Source organism: Triturus cristatus, chromosome 8 (assembly GCF_964204655.1).
Source record: "Triturus cristatus chromosome 8, aTriCri1.1, whole genome shotgun sequence".
Classification (NCBI taxonomy): Eukaryota; Metazoa; Chordata; class Amphibia; order Caudata; family Salamandridae; genus Triturus; species Triturus cristatus.
Window position 1 is genome coordinate 1,411,130,571 of NC_140591.1, and position 24,437 is coordinate 1,411,155,007.

General features: G+C 45.9%; 1 protein-coding gene across 3 annotated transcripts in view; it reads left to right on the plus strand.

The window, feature by feature from the left end:
• Positions 1-1,822: 1,822 nt before the first annotated feature.
• Positions 1,823-24,437, plus strand: part of GRM5 (glutamate metabotropic receptor 5) — a 967,034-nt gene continuing 944,419 nt past the window's right edge. For all 3 annotated transcript variants that reach the window (XM_085623142.1, XM_085623143.1, XM_085623144.1), the window contains exon 1: positions 1,823-3,180. The gene's annotated coding sequence lies outside the window, so the exon portion shown is untranslated. The remainder of the gene's footprint in view (positions 3,181-24,437) is intronic.

The window sequence follows — 24,437 nt, forward strand, 5'->3', positions numbered from 1 at the left end:
ATGGCGAAGGCGCGCGCACAGCAAGTAAGTAGGGGTCGGGTGCCCAGTCCAGTTCAGGGCTAGAAGCTGATATTTAAGTGACCTGCGGTTGAGGCTGTTTAATGAGGGTAGATCCTATTAATATAGCGCTTAGCAAAGCCAAAACTGCAGTTATTGGTAATCAGCAATGTATGGAAATTAGAAAAAATGGCCATTCGATATAGCTGCTGAAGTCCAGCGGTGCGAAGCTGTGCTGTTAAGGCGCGTGGGTTCCTTGCACTCGCTGTACATATGCGGTGAGGTCACGGTGCGCCCAGTCCGGGGTCGTGTGTTGCCTTATGAGACCTTCTTTCAAGGCAGAACGGACCCGGATAATGAACCTCACGAGTTATGGCGTGAAATATAAATGAAAACACCAGAAAGCAGACACTCGCGTCAGAACTTAATGGCCTTGCGCGTGGAGGCGGACGGGCTGCGTCGTGCCAGCGGCGCGAGGAGCGGAGATTGCTGGGCACCACCGGAGCGATCTCTCTTGTCATCTGAGGTGGCCGGGGCGCCTGGGAACCGGCTGTGGCAATCAGGCCTCGCTTATCAAGAGATCATTGGCGAGCCGTGCAAAGGAAGGAGAGCGGTGTGAGGGGGCTGGCTGGAAGCGGCGAGGCGCAGCTATCTGGGAAGGGAAGGCCTTGGAGGCGCAGGCAGCATAGCTCCGGCGCAGTAGAGCACCCCTGGAACAGCCAAGAGCTTCTGGAGAAGCACAACACTCCTGAAAGAGCCGACCACCGCCGGAGCAGCAGTGGGCCCTGGAACAGGAGAGAACTCCAGGGGCAGCACGCAACAATAGGTGCAGCCGGCTGCGGAGCCGCAGATAAGCCGTCCCGGCTGCAAGCGACCGTATAAACGGGGAACCCTAGGTGCAGCAGAGAACTCTGGAGCAGCGGGGAATCCTGGGAGATCAGAGGACTGCAGGGGCAACAGAGACCAGGTCCCGAGGACGCCTCCAGAGTCGCGGATAACCCCTGGCACCGCAGAGGACGCCGGGAGAGCTGGGAGACTCTGGATCAGAGGATGCAGCGGGGAGCATGTAGAGAAGCGGAGAACCCGCGGCACAGGTGAGATGTTCTAGAGCAGTGAGTCCTGGAATGGTAAAGAACTCCAGGGGCAACGGGAAAATTACCGGGCGCAACAGGAGGCCTGTAGAGCGGGCAGGGAACCCATGGCATGGGTGAGAAGTGCTGAAGCACCGGGCAGCCTGCTGGAACAGCAGGAAACTTTTAAAAGAGCATAGACCCTCTGACGAAGCAGTGGCCCTGGGAGAATAGAGAACTCCAGGGGCAACAAGAAACGACAGGTGCAGCAGGGCGGCTGTGGAGCCGCGTGTAACCTCTGGCACAGCTGGAGAAGCCCGTAGAAAAGAGAACCGGGTGCCGCTGGCAGCCCCTGGAGCAGCAGACGTCGGAAGCAAGTGGCAGCCTTCAAGGGCAGCAGAGAACCCGCGGGCGCAGCACAGAGTGAGTGGGACAGAGAGAACCCGGCGCAGCAAAGAACCCCCGGGCGCAGCACAAGAGAACCCGGCGCAGGAGCGAACCACCAGGCGTAGCACCAAGAGGACTCTGCTGAGCAGAGAACCCCGCGCGCAGCACAGAGTGGAACCTGCTCAGACGAGAATCCTCGGGCGCAGCACAGAGTGGAACGAAGGGGACCTGGCGCAGCAGAGAGGTGCAGTATAATGAGCAGGGAGCGGCTATAGAAATACATAGAGGCACGCAGCACAGAGAGGACCCGGCGCAGCAGAGTGTGGAACAGAGAGAAACGGGCACAGCACAGAGTGGGAGAGAAAGAGCCCTGCGCAGCAAAGAACCCAGGGCGCAGCACTGAGTAGAAAACGAGAGGACCTGTCGCAGCATAAGGAGCAGCTTAGGGATACATATGTGTGAACCACCGTGCGCAGCACAGAGAAGTCCCGTCGCAGCTGAGAACCCCCCGGGCGCAACACAGAGAACTCATCGCAGCTGAGAACCCCCGGGCGCAGCACAGAGTGGACAAGGGGGGGACCAGACGCTGCAGAGAACCCTCGGGTGCAACATAGAGAACCCGGCGCGGCAGAGAACCTCGGGCGCAGGACAGAGAACCCATCGCAACTGAGAACCCCCGGGCGCAGCACAGAGAGGACAAGGGGGGACCCGGCGCTGCAGAGAACCCTCGGGTGCAGCACAGAGTGAAACAGAGAGGACCCGGCGCAGCAGAGAACCACGGGGCGCAGCACAATGTGGAACAGAGAGGGCCAGAATAAAGAGCAGGGAGCGCTTAGAGATACATAGGGGAACCCACGTTCGCAGCAGTGAGTGGAACAAGGGTGGCCCGGCGCAGCATTGAACCTACGGGTGCAGCACAGAGTGGAACAGAGGGGACCCGGCGCAGCAGAGAAGTGCAACAGACGGCCCCGAGTGCAGCCTAGAGGTGCAGTCCGGGGGATCTGGAGAAGTAAAAAGGCGACGTAGAGACCGGATGCATCAGGTGGCCTGGGAACAGTCCCAGGAGCAGCACAATTCTTCGTCGCTGTCACCCGTACACCTCGAAAGTATCAAAGCCTCGCGGGGAGCCTCCCTCGGGCGTGAGCTTTGCTGAATATAGCCCCGAGGCTGCTGAGAGGTTCCGGGGCAGCACAGTCCAGGAGTGAATACCTCCGAAGGAGGACGGGGCACGGAAAACAGCCACTGGAGCTAGAGTGCTCCCCAGAACAAACCTTGAGTGCAGCCCCTGGTAAAACATCCCCCATCCTGGACCAGCAGAACCGCCTGCGGGGCACAGAGAGCCCCTGACACATTAGAGAGCTGAATCAGACCCCTCCCTCCCACAGGCAGCAGAGATCCCGCTCAGCAGTAGGGAGGCTCGGGAGCAGGAGACAGCCTCTGAGGCAGTGGAGTGCATCGGGAGTAGCAGAGACCTGGAACAGAGACACCGGAGCAGGAGAGAACCCCAGGGGCGGCGTAGAGTCACCTGAAACCTTGCTGGGTGTGAAGGATGTACAGATAACGGGGCTCCCTCGGGTCGCCTGCGCTTGCCGGGAGAGTACGCGTCGCAGAGCACCGGTACCCACCGTCCGCCTGTGCCGGTGGCGGCTTATTCCATCTCGTACAGGATGCGGGCGCGGATTGATGGCACTGCTGCACACCCGTGACTGCACTCTCATCTCCGCAGGTATGTGCACAGCATCCCCTATTCATAGCAGAAACGTCTGCAGGCGCCTGCTCTCTCCCTGCACCTTCTTTGTGGACGGAGTTCCTGTTGTCAGACATGTGTGTTTAGCCCTGAGATAAGCGGGATGTGTCCTACAGTAAATAACACTGCACGGTGGAGCCGGAGCCGTGGAAACATGCGCCCGTCCCCGCGCCGTGTCTTTACAGGCACTGCATGCTGTTTCAGGGTCGGCTGCAGGGGCCACTTGTCCTAGCCTGGTGCTTGCTATGCCCCTCGGGGTGCTTCAAGGTGCTCTGGGCCGGGCGGTCTCTGTGGCTGGCAGGTGAGGTCGCCTGTGTTGTTTTCACGGGGCCGTAGAACAGACAAGTGGAGCCTGGAATTAACTGGGTGCAAGAACTGGTTAGAGCCACACGTGCTGCTAACAATGTGCTTTAACGCGAAGGACGTGCGAGACACGGCGTATGTTTGGACTTGTGATGGCCTGTCCTGGGTTTAGACATATGAACCAGATCGCGCTCGCCCTGTGTGTGGACAGTGAAAGTGCATGTGTGTGCTGGTTGCACTAGTGCACGTGTTCTGTATAGTGCATGGTATGGTTGGATAGCGGAGACGTGCTCTTCAGCACCGTGGACAGCTCCGGAAGGACGACACCGCCGCAGGCGCTCCAGCCCTGACCGGCCCGGGAAGCGGCGCATGCCTCCCTCGCGGGGCTCATGGTGCCCGAAGTGCCAGGAACTGCTAGGGTCACGGAGCGTAAGGTGGTCAGGGAGCGTGAGGTGAGGGTGCGTGTGGTGCTCAGTGTGACCGGCGTTTACAGGGCTGAGGTGCTCAGTGTGACCGGCGTGTACAGGTCTTGAGGTGCTCAGTATCACAGGGGCTCAAAGGGCAGTGTGGCCGGGGACCACTGTGCGCGCGGTGCCCAGGGTGACGGTGTCAGTGCTGAAGTGCTCAGGCTGACCCGAGTCACACACTACGTCAAATGTCTAGAGCGGAACAGTCCGCAAGGTGATCTGGTCGCGCGGGGCTCATGGCGGCGGGGGTCACATGCAGGGTGATCGCAAAGGCGTTGGTACGAGTCGCAGTGAACGAAGTGACTCTTCAAAGTATAATAAGGGGTTTTATCGAGAGGTATCTCAATTTCGGGGCTGCTGAAGGATAGGTGTAATTGTGACGCCATTTAAGGGGACTCTGCGACGCCCCATGAGCGTATTGAGAGACAGTGATGATTGTCTAGCAACAGCCTGGAAACTCGTGCACAATAGTGTTACCACGACCGATTGCACTAAAATACACCATAGAATGCCTTCAGTTTCTCTTAGAATGCACCACACAAGTCTCAAACTCCCCCACATTCATCCTTCGCACTGTGACACGTGAGCCTCGAAGACGTAGTGCGCAAACTGAAGGCGCTTCACTTCTTGACACTATTTTCATAATTGCGCATCACTAACAAAAAGCGCGAAGAGCAGTTGACGGATCAATGCCATTGAATCGTGTGGGGACTTGTTCATCCTCCAGAAAATATCCACTTTCAACAAACAAAGACTGACGGGTTCAGAAGATAGTGAGGTGTTGTCGCGAGGAAGTGGGGACACGAATGGTCCTTTGATTGGCTTACACACACCCGTGTAACCACTAGACACAGCACGGCGCCCATCGCCTTTACTAAAGGTGCACACGCAAAGGTGCTCACGCACCTGCTGTGGTAAGAGCGCTGTGTGTAAAACATCACAAAGCAGAGTTTGTTGTCAGCACTGCAGTAGACTGCTGACGAGTAGATCTGCTTAATCCGAGAACGTGTATCTCATTGCTCGCTTTTTAAAAATAATGTTTGAGGCGCCTTATAAGTCTGCTTAACTTTCTTTGTTTTAGGCGATGCTATTTTACACAGCAAATGCATACGTCAGAATTAGAAATGGAACGTCATAAATTGTCAGCGACCACGGACCACGCTCGTGATTAAATTACACCCCCCTCACCAAACGAGCAAGCACTGTTCCTGGCTAGATCCATTGCATAAAGGGTCGTGTTTACCGATAATTCTACAACGGCCCTGTGCTGTTATCAAGGTGTAGATCTGCAATCAAGCCTCACATTTGCATTCAGAGATGCAGGGGTCGCCCACCCCTCGTTCTATTCCTCGATGTTAAACTAGACCTTGACAGGAGGTCTCAGCCCCCACCCGAGGAGAGCAGGTGCCAGCTCCCCTCCTCCCCCCGTGAATTTGATTACCGGCTGATGTGGTTATTTCAGACACAGGCTTGCCTGACGCGCTGGGAGTATTCAAGGAATCACGGCGAGGTGACTGGGGGAAGCTGCCAGACGCCTTCCCGCGCGCCGCCACCGACACTGAAGTAGGCCTGGTCTCCAGAGAGAGGCCGGCTAAAGGTGGAGTGTAACCTGCCTTGAGGCGTCTCTGTGCGACATGGAGAGGGGAGTCGTGGTGGAGGGGGGACATATGCGGGGGTGCATCCCTTTATTACCTCACTGCAGAGATGCGTGACAAAGACCCAGTACATTTCCTGAGAACATCGCAGAGCACTTGCCTCAGCCCGCCGCACGGTGGACCCGCGCGTTCTTTCTGGAGGGGTGGCACGAGCGTGAAATCACTTCACGCATCCCGTTATGTCCCAGAAACATTTCACTCACTGCAGGCACACCGTACGCCTGTTCCTTTAAATAAGAGGTTTTCAAAACGGGTGAGTTCCTACCTGGGATGAGGTGGGGGCTTAATTGATCCAAAGGGGGGCGCCAAGCACTGGAAAAGATGATACATTATCCCCTTGCGATCAATGTTACTAAAAAAAAATAGGGCTGAAATAGGCCACTTTGTAATGTGGCATCACTAACATGTTTTGTCACTCATAGCCTGGCTGCTGGTAGGTGTCAAGAAGTGGGGGGTCCAAATAATCCTTAACTCTCCACCCCCTCCTTTCGGAGAAAGATTCACATTGTGGATAGCTTTGCTCTTTAGTAAGACCAGGCTGCCCATAGCATGTTGGCAATCATAAATTTGACTGCATTTTTAAAGGAAATAACGGAATGTAACTTTAATGTTTAAAAATATTGTTAGACCATTTTCTAGAATGATTTTAAAAACATATTTTCACATGAGGGGGAGGGGGTAAACTTGAAGACCACTGCTTTAAATTCATACCAATGTTGCTTCACATGCAGAGCTTTGTATCTGAGGAAAAGGCGCCCTAATTTAGCATTTCGCTCACATGCACCGGCAGTTTCCCAGCAAAGGCTGTCAGAATGTCCGCGAACATGTGAGGTGAAACGAGCAGCGCCATGTTGGTGAATGCTGAGTGAGCGCGCGAGCAGGGCACGGCCGGTGGTTGGTCCCCAGTGTGGGCCCTTAGTTAGGCAGGGGAAAGAGCGCTTTGAATGGACTCTAGCACCAGTTTATAAAAACACAGATTAAACCTCACCAGAGACCCCCGAACTGCACCCAAGGCAGAGGTATTATGGGAGTCCCCTCTGACTGGACCCTGCCTTAGAGAGGAACCCCGATCTGCGGCATCCAGCACAACAATGGATTGCCCCCTCCCAAATAAATAAAATATCACTTGGAGCACGAGACCTGGAAAGCGACTCCTGGTTGACTTTGAGCATGTTGTTGGTGTTGCCATGGCAACCGCGCCTGCAAACATTATGTTGCACGCGATGAGTGGCATTTTAATATCACGGGGGAGTTAGGAGGTGTAATGTGCGTTATCTGGAAGGTAGACATTGTCACAAAAACACGTCTTTAAAATTCGAATTCTACATATTGTACAATTGTCACCGTGGATTAAAACACAAAGGATGCTCCCAAAAGCACAAATAAGCCATGCTTTCCAAAATATCTGATAATATCTCATGATTGGTCCTTGCGACTGAATGACGACAGCCATCACTCCGTTTTCTAAAAGCCCACGCACATGCAATGCAAAATATCACTTTTAGTCGGAGATTCACCACAGTAAACACGCAAGCCAGAGTTTAAATTACTATCTTGAAAGAGTTCCAGAGCATGATGGATTATCTCTCTCTCTCTCTCTCTCTCTCTCTCTCTCTCTCTGTCTGTCTGTCTGTCTGTCTGTCTGGCTGGCTGTCTGGCTGTCTGTCTATTAATTTAATGATTTATATAGCGCAAAGTTCACCCAAAGCCCGTTTCAGAGCACTGTATAATCAGCTTCGAGATCTGCAGTGGGTGTGTGCATCTATCCCAGCAGGCAGAGGTAATGAGGGTATTGCAGGCAAGTAGCCTGCAGGGATAGAGCCATTACAAATTAAGTGCAAAAATGGGTACAGCCAGGGCACGAGTCGAGGGTACACGCGGGTGGACGGTGTCCACCCACTTTATTCACAGGGTGGACGCCGTCCACCCTGCCAAGAAGTTGGGCCCTACTGAAAAAGAGGCTGAATTCCTCCTGGTGTACTTTCCAAACACCGGGACACTTTCAGCAGCGCCTGCACATTGTTATCTGCTTTCGATCCGTAAGAACGTGCAGGCAGAGACGGGATGGGACTCTCATTTCTGACTCCTGCTGGACCCATAACAAAGGCCGAATCTGAGGGGTCATTATCAGACCTCCTTATGTTCGAGTCTCCTGGCTGACAGCACTCAGGAGCCTCACACCTAGAAGCAAATGCAGAAGAGGAGAAACAAAGGCTCACATTTTGTTAGCACTTCACACACACTTAAGAGAGGCAGCTTTTCACTTTGTCCAGGCTCTATTTAGGAGATATGCATGCACTGTAAGAACGTCAGATGTGTTGATCTTTCTCAGTATTTGCACAAAATAATTAGCATTTATATAGCGCTTACTATCCCTGAACAGGTGTTGTAATAATTTAAATATCACTATTTTTACTTTTAAAGCACTATGGGTAGAGGAAGCTTTACGCTGACAAAAGGCATCATTGATTTATGTGAAGCTTACAAAAGTGTGAATCTTCTGCCTAAATCAGGAGGGTTTGCAAGTATACTCAAATGTGCTCTAATGTACTCATGATACACCTGCTAAACATATACGTGAGGGTTTAAGATCTGATGTCACTTCTTATGAAGCCACTTCCTGTGATGTCACACGCCCCACGCACCGCGATGTCACACGGCGTGATGTCATGCGCTGTGATGCCACTTGCATACTGATTAACTAGGTTATTCCCCCCCCCACTTCTTTTTTTAGGACTTGTGCCCTGGGTACAGTACTGAGAATACAATAAGACCCAAAGCGAGCATAGGTGTAGGTTGAACAACGTTAGTTGAGCGTGATTTATGTTGAGGAGGGACTGAGAGAGTCGTCAGGTAGTGATCATACTGATTGTCATTCTGACGTGTTAGTCAACAGTGCAGCAGTCAGTCAGGCGAGTCACGTGGCAATAAAAACAAGGGTCCATGGCTTTATAAACGGACAATATTTGATTCAATAAGGAGTGCCATGGGTCTACCAGGGTTGAAGCAAGAGCGGAACCGTAAGTGGCAGTAGGACGAGTGGCAGGCAGGGATGAAGAAAAGGCAATGTGAAGCAGTGCCGGATTAAACCCGTTGGAGGTCCACAGGCAGTCGAAATTTCGGGAGCCCCCCCTATGCAAGTTATCTCCTAATATGTTTTTATTTTACCAACCAACAATTTCAATAAACCAATTTTATTACACAGAACTAAACAGTAACAATTATTTATATTATTAAACAAAATATAATTTTTAAAATCTTAATAAACCAACAAAACTTTAAATATCCACTTTCCTCAATTTGTTTGTGGTGAAATCTTTCAGGATATTTTGGAAGTCTACCTTTTGCAAGACTTCCTATTCAGTGGAGTCTTTATTGTAAAGTTTTTGATTCTTTGAGTTAATTCAGTTTTTTACAATCTTTTAGAAACAATTTAAGAAAGCTTGATTGTAATTCTATTTCAAGATCAAATCAATATTACTTTGATCCATTATGGCAGGCCCCAAAAAGGAGTGGGGTCCACAGGCCGGTGCCTACTTCGCCTATTTGGTAATCCGATACTGATGTGAAGCAGAGGTGGTGGGCATGGTGCATGTCTTGGCGCTCGGTAAACAGGAGGCAGACTTTACAGATTGCACCGCTTCAGACAGTGTTAAATACAAAGACGTGAGGTGATAATTTATAGTCAGAGAGGAGAACATGAGCTAGGCCTTCCCAGGAGTAGGAGAGCAGAGAACCATGAGCTGCACTTCCAGGCTAAGCAAAAGGAGTATTCTTGGTATGAAGAGGGAGGAGGAAGAGATTCCAGACTGAGGGTGTAGGACCGTGGCGTAACAATAGTCCCCGCAGCTCCCATGGTGCGGGAGAGCCCCGATCTCCATGGGTCCCCTCTGGCACTGTGCACAGGCAGGTCCTCCTTACTGGGTCCGGAGCGTGGGGGGCCGCTTCCATGCACTTTGCAGGGAGGTCCCCTCAAGTTTCGTTATGCTACTGCACAGCACGGCCTCTTAAAAAGGGGAGGGAAGTGAGATCGCTTGCCTTTGCAACATAGGATGTGAGAGACACCAGTCATACATACATGTTATATATACAGATGTGCACAGTTTAATATGCTATTTATTACAATTATCGAGTGTGCTTAAGGGTCTTGACTCATAAGAGGTGACACCTGGGGTGGGCCATGTAACTTCTCCCATTAGTGGTAATAAATCAGTGTTTTTCTCAAGTCAATTTTGCTGTAAAGTGGTATCAAGCTTAAGTCGGACCTTCGCACTGTAGCGATAAATGTGTGGAGGCAAGTTTCTTGGTACACTTGCTCTAAATACCGTGTTATTGGGTCATGTTTATGTTCCCTGCCATGAAATATATACACACTCCCTTCTGTAGTACATATAGCAGGTGATGATTTTAAACATATTTATGAAGACTGATGATGATCCTGTTGAAGGAGAAATTTGATATCCGCGCAACAAAAAAAATATACAATTCGAGTTCCTGCTGATCCAAAATCTGGGCTTCTCCATACAACACGTGTCAACCCAACATCCACTGCTTCATTGACAAAGACCCCATTCAGAGATATCTTCCTCAGTCACATCCTCTGAACACCATCTTGACTACCTTCTTCTGCTGAGTATTCCCAAGTCTGGCTCTTGAGTTAGTGCAGTGGGCCCTTAAGTTGACGCAAAAAATTGAATGTTGTTGACTCCGTAACTGCTTATTACACCTGCTTGTTTGTTACCCTGTCCTGCGCTCTGAATTGGTGTGACCCTAGATGTAGTCGCCAAGGAGCTTGTTTTAATGTTTCTTTTGCTTTTTCGTAGAAGATATCATTTTGAACAATCTTTATTTCTAGTAAGTCAAATCATTTGAACTGTTCAATGTTTTCCTCACACGGTTCTTTGTATATACCTCTCTTTTCCCTTATGGTGCTCTCGGAATATGTTTTTAAACTGATTGACATTCAATGGTGTGGCAGGTGGCTTGTCTGGGCATACTGAATGTCCTCATTCTAACTAGAAGCATTTGACCATAACCTGTACCGAAAATGCAGGGCCTGGTAAAGCGGCAAAACCCCAGTCCAATAAGTGGGTGTAGATAGAAACTGTGATTTAAAGGGGGTTATGTCCACCCTTTTGAGTAGGCACCATTGTGTGGACCTGTGTGTATTGTGGCACATTCTGAGGAGCATTTCAGAACTATCAACCAGCCTCTCTCTACAGAAAATATACACAGAGGCAATTCCGTGTTTGCTCACGTAACATGTCCCTTTCTGATACCACTCAAATCAAGTCTTCCAGCAGTAGCCCATCTGGTGAACAGTGCAACAACATCACAAAACCCCAATCCTCACAGAACTCAGACTACCTTTAAGCTCCAGTAACTTTTAAAACTTTGTATCACCTGCAAGGCAATTCATGTAAGCCTTCATTTTGCCACAAAAGTTACCAATTCTGGTGGATCAATGCCAGACTGGAAACGAGCATTCTTCCAACCAAAACAAAATACTAGAAATCATGACCACTCCAGCCTCACAACCAGTCTCCAGAACTCCTTCCCTGGGGGTATCAGGAAGGATGCAAATCTTCTGGTCTTCTATAGTTCTCTAAAGGGCTCCTCTCTTCGTGACTCACTTGCTGGTCTTGCCTCCTATATCTGCCCATCATTGTAGCTGCTCCTGTTGCGCCCTCTGTTGTTTTTTGTCCTATTGGTTGTTTCTCTTGCTGATTGTGAAGGCCTTCCCTTCCCCTATAGTGAGGTAGACCAAAAATGTTTGTAATCAATATTAAACTGGTTAATCCCTATATGCAGAACCCTTTACGATTCAAGAACATACTTCTGCTCTTATAGTACATACATGCAATCTACATTTTCTTGCAAGACAAGCTAGACAAATCACGCTCATTATCTAAGTCTTCTTGGCCATCCATATGAGGTTATGGATTTAGTTCCAGGTACATTGAATGGCTGCACAGACGCGATTAAGGCATTGTCACTTACAGGGCAACAATTCAGCTGAGATGCTTCATCCATCTACGCTTCGATGTTTGGAATATGTGGGAAATCACCAGCGCGTGCTCTTATTCACTGTAATAATGGATCCGCTGGTGCCTGGTTGGGTGCGTAACTCTGCCTGCGTAACACCAATTCCCCTGATATCTAGCCCTGCACCAGTCTCCATTTTTCCTCCAATTTTCCTGAGACAAGTCACAATTTTTATGTAATGGTCTATTTGACATATCACCCCATCAAAGGCGACAGCATCGCAAGGCGCTAGTAGGCTGCCATCAAATATTTTTTCTTGGCTTGTGAGAAGTCAATAAAAGGTCACTTAACCAAGTAAACCAAAAATCCTTGTTATTGACCATGCCCACCGTTTATCCATTTACGACTGTCAATCTGATTTTTTCCATTATGTATTGATATCGCTTCTCTGATGTTGATGAGATGCGTTTGTTGAACAGTTCAATATTCCCAATTGGAGAACGTTAATCCCTGTAAACGAAACATCCAATAGTTCAATAGATGCTCCTGCTCACTGCACGTCAAGAAACATTTCACTTTATTACAAGACACACACTTGTCAATATAAAGGAGTGCATCCATCTGTAAAATCAATAATGAGAAGACCACATGCATCACTCAAAGGAGTCTTCCAACAAACCTTATGTGGAGTAAAATCAATGCGGTGCACTTGCTGAAATATACATTAGGTGAAAGGAACCCAGTGCTTCCACATACTGCTGACAAGTGACCTATGCAATAAACAAAATAAAATAAAACACCAAATATGGCACCAAAGCCACATTTTACATCCACACTAACACACTCCAAAACAGTGGTAGTATAATAGGCATTTGTACATGCTGTGGGTGGCAGATCACAGTTCCTTTCTGCTGGTTTATCTGATGCAAACCTATTATCCTGGGTAGAGGTGGACTGCGCGTGGAACTTTCCGCCCAATGTTTACAGAGAGAAATGCTATTGTCTTGTGTCCTATGCAGATGGAACAGGAGTTTGGGCACAGCTTATTGTGAGTTGAGTAACAGCACCTTTCATCATTGTTGTCATGTGTGTTCTGTGTTATGTCTTTTTCATTTCGGCCCCAGGACAGGAACCAGTTCTTCCAGGTCAGACAGAGAAAGGCAGCCAACCTGATAGTTGTAAAATCACACCCTGGGTAATATAAGCACCGAGTGGCAGTAGCAAAGCCTTGCAATGCGTATTTGTGGTTCTTGATCTCTTATTTCGATCACTGTTTTGGTGTTTCCCAGCACCTTTGTTTTGTTCTGCCCTATCATTGTTCCTTTGTATGCCACAGAAGACCTACACACCATTGACCTATATCTGCTGCGTATTATTTGATTTGATCATCACTTCTCGTTGTCTCCTGGTGCTCCCAAGCTCAAGGACGATAACCCTGCACTTCCTGGGTTCATCTGCTTTCCTTTGCTAGGCAACAGGTATGAGGAAAAGAGATTGGGGATTGTTATAGTCCTCAAAAAAGAGTGGACCAGTCCAGTCGCAAGAACGACTTGTGACAGGAATTCTGTTGACGAGTGTAAGTTGGAGGACTTCTTAAAGGGGGGAATTCCTCCTTGTTCATGAAGTGCCCTCACACACTCAAGCGGGTGTCATGCTCCATCATCGGGCATTGCTCCTCATGGGGGTGGCGCTGCAGTCCCCCACAGGCCCCGTGAGAAGGCTCTTTGTCGGAGATCTTTTTCAGGAACGCCGCAGTTGTGAGTGAGGGTGTGTGGGGTGTAGTGCTAGGTGGGTTAAAAATATCACACTAGTACCCTGGAGCGACTTTATTCTGGGGTTCGTGTAATATGGTTAAAAACTAGTGACAAGGGGAATACTCTTGACAGGGTGGGCAGGATCAGGAGTATTCTACTTCTGCGTATTTGTAGTGCTCGTGGTGTTATAGAATAGTGGAATCAGGTCGACATGTTTCACGCCTCTCGTGGTGCCTAGTGGATCCAGTGGCTTTTCTTCAGGACCGTGCAAAAGTGTATAAAGTAAAGAAAAAATAGGGTCTGGCACTGCGACACCCAGTATTCCTATATTTATACCTAGATTCAGGTGTGGTCGGGGTGATCTTGCACACAAACGAATATGACCACACTATTTTAGTAAAATCCAACCTACAAGGAAAAAAAAAGGAAGAAAAAAGACAGCGACAACACTTGTCCATTAGAAACGTAATATAAGACCATGCGTCATTTCGATCATATTACGTTCAAGTTAAGGTTAGTTTTATACTTAGCTGAGTAGCCCATCTCAGCGTGATGGTGGATGTACTTAAAAAAGAAGAAGAGAGAGGCATACACAGTACAAATGCAATGAACCGGCAGTGAAGTGAGTCGGTATACTGCTCATCCATGCCATCGTGGGTGTGGCAAGCAGTGAATCGCATACATAAATACAATAAAATAAAGGCATGCCCTCATGCACAGGAAGCCTGCCCAGGAGCGGGTGGCACTTATGCCGCTTTAATTATACTTTACCATCGATTCATTTACCGCAGTACATGCTTCCATTGAATGCACCGTGTGGCATGCACTTACAGATGTTGCCCGGCCCAAATGAGGAGGCTGCGGACAGAAAGGCCAACATGGAATGGCTGTCGGAAACCAACATCATAATCCAGATGGCAGAAATGCTGTCCTCAAGGGATTATGAGGTATTTCCGACCGGCCGAGAACCATGTTGGATTCTCTGGTCGGTTTAAACTCTTACTGCCACCATCATAATACGGCGGTCAGACTTTAAACCTACCAGGGGTTGGAGGCTTTCCCACCAACATTGTAATGAGGCCATTAGTGTCTGTAATGGAAGTCAAAAATCCTCAGTGGTGCAACACAGCAGGCTGTGGCCACGGTGGATTCCATGAGGCTATATAGCCATTGGACAAAGCCCCAGTGAAGCTGTTGGGTCTTGGCAGGAAAGCTCAGAGTGGATGAAATTAAAAAATTGCGCCCCAGGAAGGCACTCACCAGCTGAATACGTTTGGCGTCTTCACCTAGTGAAGATTTCTGCCTTCAGACTTAGTCACCTTTTCGGAGCTAAGATTCCTCCCACGGGGCAAGGCAGAAAGCTATAGCCAAATAGGACTCCACAAGGCTGGCTACCTTCTCCACAATGTTCAGCTGAAACAGCTTTGCTACTGTGAAAAAACTCAGAGTTGAAGCAACCTGAATCTTTGGCAACTGCACCTTTGTCAGATTGACTTGGCAGGTTTGTCCTGGTCTTCTGTCAGTTCTCCGGACAAAGTCTTGAAAAAGCCCCAGGTTTGGGTTAAGCAGGAGAAGAGCACTCTGACACCAGCCAAGGCTTCCAGTACCTCAAGAACACCACTTGAGGGTCAGAAGTCAATCTAACAGAAGCCACCAGCAGGGTTTAGGTTAGGTACAGTAGAAACTAGTTAGGTGGGCCCTTCCAGAAAATTGGACTTCTTGCAGCTTTTGTGTCCCAGTGGCCTAAAAGGAGGTCTACCAACTGACCATTGGAGTCCACTTCTAAGTTCTTGGCTCAAGAGGGAGTAGGTTTAACCATCAGGGTTCTCTCACAGGTCAGTAGGTGTGGACTTTCTTCTGTCTTCCACTGGTTTAGTAGTATTCTGAAGAGGGTGACCACTAGTGCCACATTTATGCCTGGCACTAGCCTGTAGATGGGGATGACTCCTGTCTCTTCCCTAACCAATAGAGGAAAATTCCCAGGGGTAACCCTATTGCAGCAGTTCCTGTGTGCCCTATTACAAACAATCCCACACTGCACCTCTCTACCTAAAATGAATTTGACAGAATATTTCTTCACTTGTGCAGAGCTCATGTGCCAAACCTATAGGTGTGGCCAGGGAAATGAGCAAACCCTTTTATGTTTTCATTCAAAACTGATTCTCGGGTAGCTCCTCTCACACTGAAATTGGTGGCTGGCTACGTGGGCAATGGAGGGGACAGGCCCAGTGTTACCCAAGGCAGTCCCCTTTGAAGATAATGAAGTTTCTGGGCACTGCCCAGATGATCATCCTGTTAGTGGAACAGAACACCTCCCCACACCCAAGCCTGTTGTTTGAACTCTGTTAGCAAGTCCACACCTCATCAATGAGCTATTTAGCTCCTGAGTGACAGTTGGAATCTCATGCAAATTGACCTCTAGAGGCTGTAGGCAAGGAAATGGTGAATATGTAAAAGTACAGTTTGTGAAATATTTAGCACAATTTTGACTTTTCCAATGAATTGGACACATGATAAACATTTTAAAAGTCCATGAATTGACTTTTTGTCTGGTTCCTAGGTGAAGATACCATTATTTAATGTTAATATTAACTACCAATATTTTCCTATGTATAGTTAACCCTGCAATGGGGAAAATAGGTTGAGGGACTTGTCACTGTAAGGACCTGTTTTACATTACATTTTTCCATATCCTACTTTTAAATAGTATGCACCCTGCCTTATGGGCTCCTAAGGCATATTTAAGGAGACGTATTTGTATTTAAAAGGAGCGTTTTGACAGGTTGAATTTACAGTTTGAACCTGAACAGCGAGGCTACTGGTGGTAAGCCTGCAGTCATGTTTTGCATTGTCACTTTAGGGGTGGCATAATATGTGGTACAGTCCACTTTGCACAGTATACTAAGGACAGATAGGTCCCTAATATATGGTATATATGCCATTTAGGAGTATACCACTTAAACGTTTTAAGGGTCACAACACATACACTCGGCACTGGACAACAGTGTCCCAGAGTGCAGAATACAAAACCCAGCAATAAAATCTAGAAAAAAGTGGGGGTGACCACACAAATAGGCATTTTCCTACACCCACTATCTTGTGTAAAATGATCCACATTATCTACTCGCCTAGTGAATGCTTTCTGTATTCCCATACATTCTAATGGGAAATAATGATCTGTACTGCTTATTACAGAGGATAAGCAGTACAGCTGAGACATGTTAATAAATCTGGATACCACTGGTACCATTTGGAAACAACATTTGCAGTTTTGTTAAACAAATGTGGAACTGGTAGGACTTTTTTCTGTTCAACAGAATTATTGACACCAACCTATGAATGGTATTAATCAGGGTCAAATAACACAAGTTAATTGATTATGTTCCCCATAATTAAGGCTGAATTAAATATACCTGCTCAGAATCCTCCAGTGCAATATTGTAAGTTTGGAGTTATTTGTATAAAAAGTCCTTAATGTGTGATATAATCAAAAATGAGAAATGGTCCTGATGAAGAGACTCATATTAAATAGGGGTCCCAAAACGTCCACATCTAAAAAAGCCATGGAGCTATGATCATTGTTCACCAATTGAAATATATGGAGATACGAAAAGCAGTTACTAATGGAGTAGATTGTGAGGACACCTTTACTCAAGATACTGACAGGTCTCCAGGCATCTGAAATATATGTTTATATGAGATATGATTTTTGTCGAGAACCAGAGATTGAAGACCTCTTTTCCTTGCAATTTATGTGACATTATTTTTAATTCTGTCAAATCCTTTGAACTTTATGTATATGAATTCAAAAAAAAATTAAGAATATTTCAATTTGTTTATTTTCCTTAAAATGGTTGGGTTTATAGGCATAGACATTTTCAAAATATAGACTATTGGATCATGCTTGAGGTTACTAGGGTGATTTAAAGGGTTGCAGTCCTGGAATCACAAAGTTACACTCTCAAGCAACAGCCATTGTTAAATACTATAAGATTGATTCACATATGTATTGAGTATGGTAAGCAGCAGTCCAGGAATGCCTTACGTGCCTTTGTGAATCGGATGTGAAACGTCAGACTACCAGTTAGTAACAGTGTAATGAGGGTAAAGGTCTTTCTGTTGAATGAAATATACATGCATGTTCCCTGAATATTCCCATTTTAGAGTCTAATTTAATAATAATATAAGAGTATGTAAAAGAGTACTACAATAGCACTAATGCACCTACTCCAGATGCCTTTGTGAATGGATCCCAAAGTAGTTTGCAAATAATCACAGAAATATTTATTATTGATTTCATTTTTACACCAACATCTTGATGTCACCAGTGATGACATTAAGGTGTTTGTTTCCATATTGCATGTGGTTATCAGCAGGGCATTTGGAGGAATAAGGTTTGCAAACCTAACAATTCCTTGCAATTCCATTGGCCTCTCTTCAGGCGAGTCTTTGAAAACGAATATTAAGCAGTGGCGGTTCGCCAAGGGAGTGCTGCGAGGTGGTGGGGCGGGGTGGGGGAAGGGAAAGGGGGAGTAGTGGAGTCCAACGTACGAAGGACAGGAGTAAGGTAAGTAATTAAATAAATAAAACAATTTACCGTGCGCGCGCTGCATCGCCGAGTTGGCGATGCTGGGTGAGCAAGGCAAATTGTTTTATTTATTTAATTACGTACCTTACGCCTGTCCGCCGTATGTCGGACTCCACTACCCCCCACCCTACCCCTCCCCCACCCCGCCCCACAGAACTCCCTCGGCGAGCCGCCACTGATATTAAGTTGTGCCTGGAATTTACTCATGTAGCTGCTCCCCCTCCTCGCTGGACATATCTTAGTCAGTTCTAAGTGGGCTCTGATTGTAAGACTTTGGCACACAAAGTGAACATTTCTTGGTGGTATTCTAATAGATGTGCAGAAAAGTGTCATTCTTTTCACTAGGTCTCCAATAGGAGACAAGAAATTGTTTCCCCAGCTTGCAGCAATTGTCAGGGATTCAAAGATCTATCAGGCCTGCAGAAAGATCACTCAGAGTGATTGACACTTCGTGCAAACACTTGGTCAGTTGCTAAGGTGAGAAGGTAAAGTGGAAAGCAAAAAGAAGCACTCACAATTAAGGGAATGAAGTACATCCCTTAGGTATCCTCATTGTCACCTGTCTGCTGCACCCAAACGATTTTCAGAATTGCAACACCAGTCTTGCGTTAGAAAATACGAAAGTTGGCCTGACAAAAATGGCACTTTCGCTACAATATATGATAACAATTTTGTGTTCTCTGCGTGTTTTGAGATAAGTGTGCTGACAGTAACTTAGTCCTGGACACAAAATCAATAGTTAATCAAAACACTGAAACAACATTTCACTTCTCTGGATTGAGGAAAAATAGACATATGAGAGGTCAGTAGGGACACTGTTGTTACAGTGTTAAATTGCAGAAAGAACTAAGTTGCTTATAGTAAGTTCAATAACTTCTTCAGGAGGGAAACACAGACTACTTACTCATTGGCTGAAAAAAATCTTGAAAAAGGAAGATAACCTACTCAGTGGCTTCTCCACATCCCTTATCTCAATCCCCGGCTGCTAAAGGAATTATGGGCCGGATGTGTCAACATTGAATTTTGCGAGTCCATAATAGTGAATTTTATCGATTCACTATTATGGAATCGCAAAATGCAATGTATGTAGGTTTCGCAAAACAAATTGCGATTCTTACATATTCCTTAATAGCGAATCGCAAATTGCGATTCGCTATTAAGGAATGCCTTCCCATTCATTCATAGGAATGAATGGGAAGACATTTGCAATCTGCGATTACCAAATTGGTAATCGCAAATTGAGAATGCAATTACAAGAGTGATAGGGGGCCAAAGTACCACCCTGATGCACCCCCCAAAAAGGTAATTGTGCACATGTGGCGCACATGCATGCCTAAGGGCATGTGTGTGTGCCACATGGCACTTCGAAAAATGCAAAAATGTGCATTTTTCTAGGTATTTCCAAATTACCACCAACTTGTGGTGGTAATGTGTGATTATTTAAAGCAAGGTCACAATTTTTACCTGCTTCCTCCATTGCATTTAGGGAATCGGAAATTGTGATTCCCTAAATGCATTGGCAAAATAGGTAATCGCAAAAATTGATATTTCCTATTTTGCGAAAGCCTTTTGGGATGATGCATCCCAAAAGGATTTTTACCGTTCACAAACAGGCCGATTCTGCGAATCGTCCCATTTGCGACTGATAAAAGGCTTGATACATCTTGCCCTATTATTCTTGCTCCAGTATTAAAATATGAGCGACAAGGAAAATTTACCAGTTTCTGTTACTGCTGAATAAAAGGGAAAATACCACTCCACAAGCGCTTATAAATTATACAATTCTGTTGAAGTATTCCTAAACATTGTAAAAACATATAATTGGTAAAAGCATTGCGACAGTCCATTAATGGCTGATAAAAACAAATTGCCCTGTACTTTGGAAATCTCCCTTTTGGGAAGATTGGGCTGAGTAAACATCATCTTAGAGTTGCCAACATGGGGCCATATTATGGATGTGGCACATTTTCCTTCATTGTGCCAGGCTCACCTTTTAAAAGGTTTGCACTGAGCAATGAAGGAAAATGTGCCTCATTATGGTGAATACACTGCCTCCAGGGTAGCAGCAAACTCATGCTGCCCTGGGGGCAGCACATTCATGTGAAAAATGGAGCGGCTGCTTTGAAACCTCTTTGTGTTTTCATAGTGCAACCGGTAACCCCCTGCACTTTGGATTAGAGATCCCCTTGCAGGCGGGTGCAGTCAGTGACTTCACCCACCTGCAAGGGTATGTCTGGGGGGTACATGGGACCCTCTTCAACCCCTCCAGATTGCTGCCATAAAGGGGCACACTGACAGTGCACCTCCTGACAGCTTCTTTGCCTCTGCACCCGCGTCTGTAATATGGAGAGGGTGCAGAGGCAAAGGGATTGCCTCATTTGCATGGGACCACACCCCTATGCAAATGAGGGAACACCCTCTAAATATGTGCACCAGCACTATTGGTATTACAGAAGGGGATGCACAATCATCTGTGGCCCCTTCTGTAATACCAAAGTGCACTGGGGTGCGCAAAGCGGGCGCAAATGCCCGTTGCGCCCCTGAGGCAGTCCTGTAATACACCCCTTTTAAAATCTTCCAGGTTAATATAACATAACAGACAGACTTGATCATCTATGGATTCTTTATGCCATCCCCTTCTGAAGTTCAAATGCAGAGGAGCCCCAATTTAAAGTTGAGGAAATGGTGGCCATCTGGCTTGTTTACTACTGACTGTAACAGCAGGAATGCAAAACCCCATTGTTTATGAGAAATATAATGATGTTAATCTTTCTTCCCAAAAGCTTAATGGAAGGCAGAACAGTTGTACATTATCGGTAACTGCTGCAGGTGCTCCTTTACAGATAGCTTGTGTAATGAGGACTCTGGTTTTAAATGTACAGCTGCATTATGCACTTTCAGTATCAAATATGGAAAATGTATCATTGAAAATTCTCCCGCTTCTGCTAGAAACTCTTAACTTTAGAGCTGATTCCACCAGCTGAATGTTCCCCTTTGTACAGATAATATTGTAGAAAGAAATTCAGCTGGTGGATCAGACTACCTATTTAGACATTTCTGCAGTAATATTAGGATTTGCAAATCACTTCAATTTCTAAATTAATCTAAAATCTTGAAATAAGTAAAGCCTTACAGTACCGTCCTCTATCGTTTTTAAGATTTGCCATTGTCTCAAAGTTAATCCATGGCCCTTACATTTACACTTGTCAGACCAAGATGGGGTCTTAATTCATAGGGAGGAGCAGACGGTCACGGTCAAAAAAGCTTTATTCAAATTAGGTCTTCAAGCACTCATACCTATTCTAGTATATGCCCCATTTTCCAATACAACCACCATCTTATATCCACAAAACAGTCATCACAGACAAACACAGCCACCTTCATGTGCCTGTAGAGCCACCTCCATACATTCATACAGCATGCAAACGACCACCATTAAATGCCAACTCACCTGCTAACATACACCAACACATTCACCCCCCCCCCACTCTTTCAGAAGATCCTAAAACCCAAAAACCCTTTATCTGTATGAATGAATGAATTAATTAATTAATTTTGTAAAGCACGCAATACCCGAAGGTGTCTTAGCGCTAGGCGGATGAAGGACGGTATCACCCTCATGTTTAATAAAAAAATCATCTGACACTGATAGACGTCTTGCCAGCATTGTTTGAAATCCTTTTTTTAAAAGTGAAACCATAGGAAAAACGAATATGTCAGGTATCAATCTGTAGGATAACAAGAGGATAAGACAACAGCCTCAACATGAGCTGAGATGAAGTTCACTCAATACCCAAACACAAAGATAAATATATTTTTAGCATAGTAATATAGGAGAAAAGTAAGAGACAAACACCAGAATAAATATGTGAGGTGTGCTGTGTACCTACATTTAAAGGTGCAGAACAAATTCAATTAAAATCCTAAAAATGTAAAAAGAAAAACTGTTGCATGGGAAACAATTGGAAATTGAAACTTAATATAAGTCTACGGAGTATGGGGGGCCATTGCGCAGAAGCACTTTCAGGCCACTCACAAGCACATATGGCCAGCACAAATCTGGTGGTTTGGCATGGTGAGTGATTTTACATTCAGAATTCAATCAGTTTATGGAGAAAAAATATTTCCATTGGCACAAACCTGAAGGCCATATTTGGTGAGAGCTCTAGGAGGCTGGATAGACTGACCAGGTGGCACCAGTGTAGCCTTGAGCTTACAAAACTCATACAGGGACTATGTGGGTTCCAATAGTTGGGCCTTAACATAAGACTTTCATTTAATTTTGGGACTTTTGTCTACAGTGGCATGTTGCAGAAGAGTACTTGCCCTTCTGAACTTGGGAACACCCCAGAGGAGTTCTTGTGGGGTGTTTCCAAGTTCAGAGATGCTATCTATGCAGAGGTACTTGTTAATGGATCTTTCCAATCAAATGAACTTTCCATGTGGTCTGGCTTTTGCCACAGTTTTGGTAACAAATACCCAAGTTAATCTTGTCGGAGTTGTATCTTTTTGGGATACGACCTGCCGGTTTCTCCATTTTGTTTTTTGGGTCGAACAGCGCAAATTCCTTGGAGCAGTACTGTTGATTCTAGTCAGCCCTCTCCCAGAGGTAACTTCTGACACTTTGCATCTAATTACTAGTTCCTTGCAGGCTTATGAAGGGCACCCCCCCCCCTACTGCCTTTTCTATAAGAAAATTTAGAAGGTCAGCAAATGCTACTCGACTATCGCCATGAGACGATTGGATGCTTCCCCAGCCTAGAGTGAATAATTACATTTAATTTCCTCTTGTTGGCGAATAAAACATATCATTTGAAAAAAAACAGCTAAATCAGATTATTTCTATAGATTCAAGTTCAACATTGCTAAGTTAACATCTCATAATTTTTATATTGGAAACTGCCATTAGTCCCTCTATTTGGTTGAATATTTTTTTAAAGAGATGCAGGGCCCACTGAGCCTGTTTGTGAACACACATTTGAGAAATTTTTAGGTACCTTTTAAATGGACACCCTCAGACCTCGACTAAGCGTCTCTAGCACTCTACAGAAACCCGGAAGGATGTCAGTTATTAATAACTTGATACCTGTTCAGTGTGAATTTGGTGGGCTTACACATGCTAGGTCAGTCTTATTGTAAATAGGTGTTGCATAGAAGGGAACACTGGTCCCAGGATGCTTGTTTCCAGTCCAGGGAAGACCTGGCCTGGCAGTTCGGGCTGGACTGTTCCCATGGGGAATGGGTCAAACACTGATTTGCATATGTCGAAGAACAGGAGCCTGTGTCCCGATACTATATCCCATTACACAGCAGATCAATGGAATTCAGAGATGCAGAGGATGATAAGTAAATATTTTGGGGGAATCTGTCGGCCAGAAGGAATTTGTCACCAATCGCATCACCAGAACTCAAAGTAGGCGATTTTGGTGCAACCAAGCTCTCATCCAGTATAGTTCAAGAAATTGACCAAGAAGTTAATTAAATGAAAACTGAAAGGGAAACGAATCAGCTCTCTGTATGAAAATATAGTCAGCAGACCTAAGAAAATTCCCAGGTTCAATCTGTGTACTCTCTATGCCTTTCAAACCGGTGTAGGAAACTATTATTCCGTATTGCCCAAAACAACCATTACATCCCTCATTGAAATGATACAGTTGTAGAGGGATATAAGCTAATGCAACACTTGTTATTAAACTACTGTCTCTAAAAGAGCATAAAATCAAGACAGCTGCATAGAGTCCTTAGATAAAATGCATGGCACTTGTGTAGGCAAGTTAATCAATCTCATTAGCTATTTGTTTAGTGCTGTTATTCGTAAAAATTAACGAGCATGATTATTAATGTCCTAACCATGACTAAATTCTGTTAGAGTTTAGCAACTGCTTGGTCATCAACCCATATGACAAGCTTGAAGACTGCAAAGCTCTAGATAGAAAGTTGGAAGGAGATTGTGTCCTCTACAGATGCCGCATACAGAAAAAGGTACATCGCCAGATGGCCATCAGATTCCTGGACCTTTCTTTCTCAAGACTGACTGTTTTCCCTACTGCCCCTCTTCCTATGGACACCATTTAAAAATAATGGATTTTATAATTTTGGATGAATTTCTTCTTGAAATTCAAAGACTGAAGCGCGGCACAAGTATTGTACACCTACTCAAGTGAACATCTTCGTGAACGAGGCCCCAGCTAATCATAGTTCAGAGGCATTAATACATTTTTAGTGGCCATTTATCCATATTTTAGCCAAGCATTGAAAGTGTTTTATCCCCATGAGACACTGATTTAGTAATGTAGGCATATGTTCAAATCTTGTATTCCTCTTTTTCTTAATATTTCTTTCCATTGACATAAAATTAAACTGTAAATTACATGAAAGGCATGAGGTTGTACATCATATGTAACACAAAATGACATGGAATGCTCTGCTGCTGGTGTTATATGAATAACGTGGATCAAAAAATCTAGCGGTAAAGTTTTGTAAG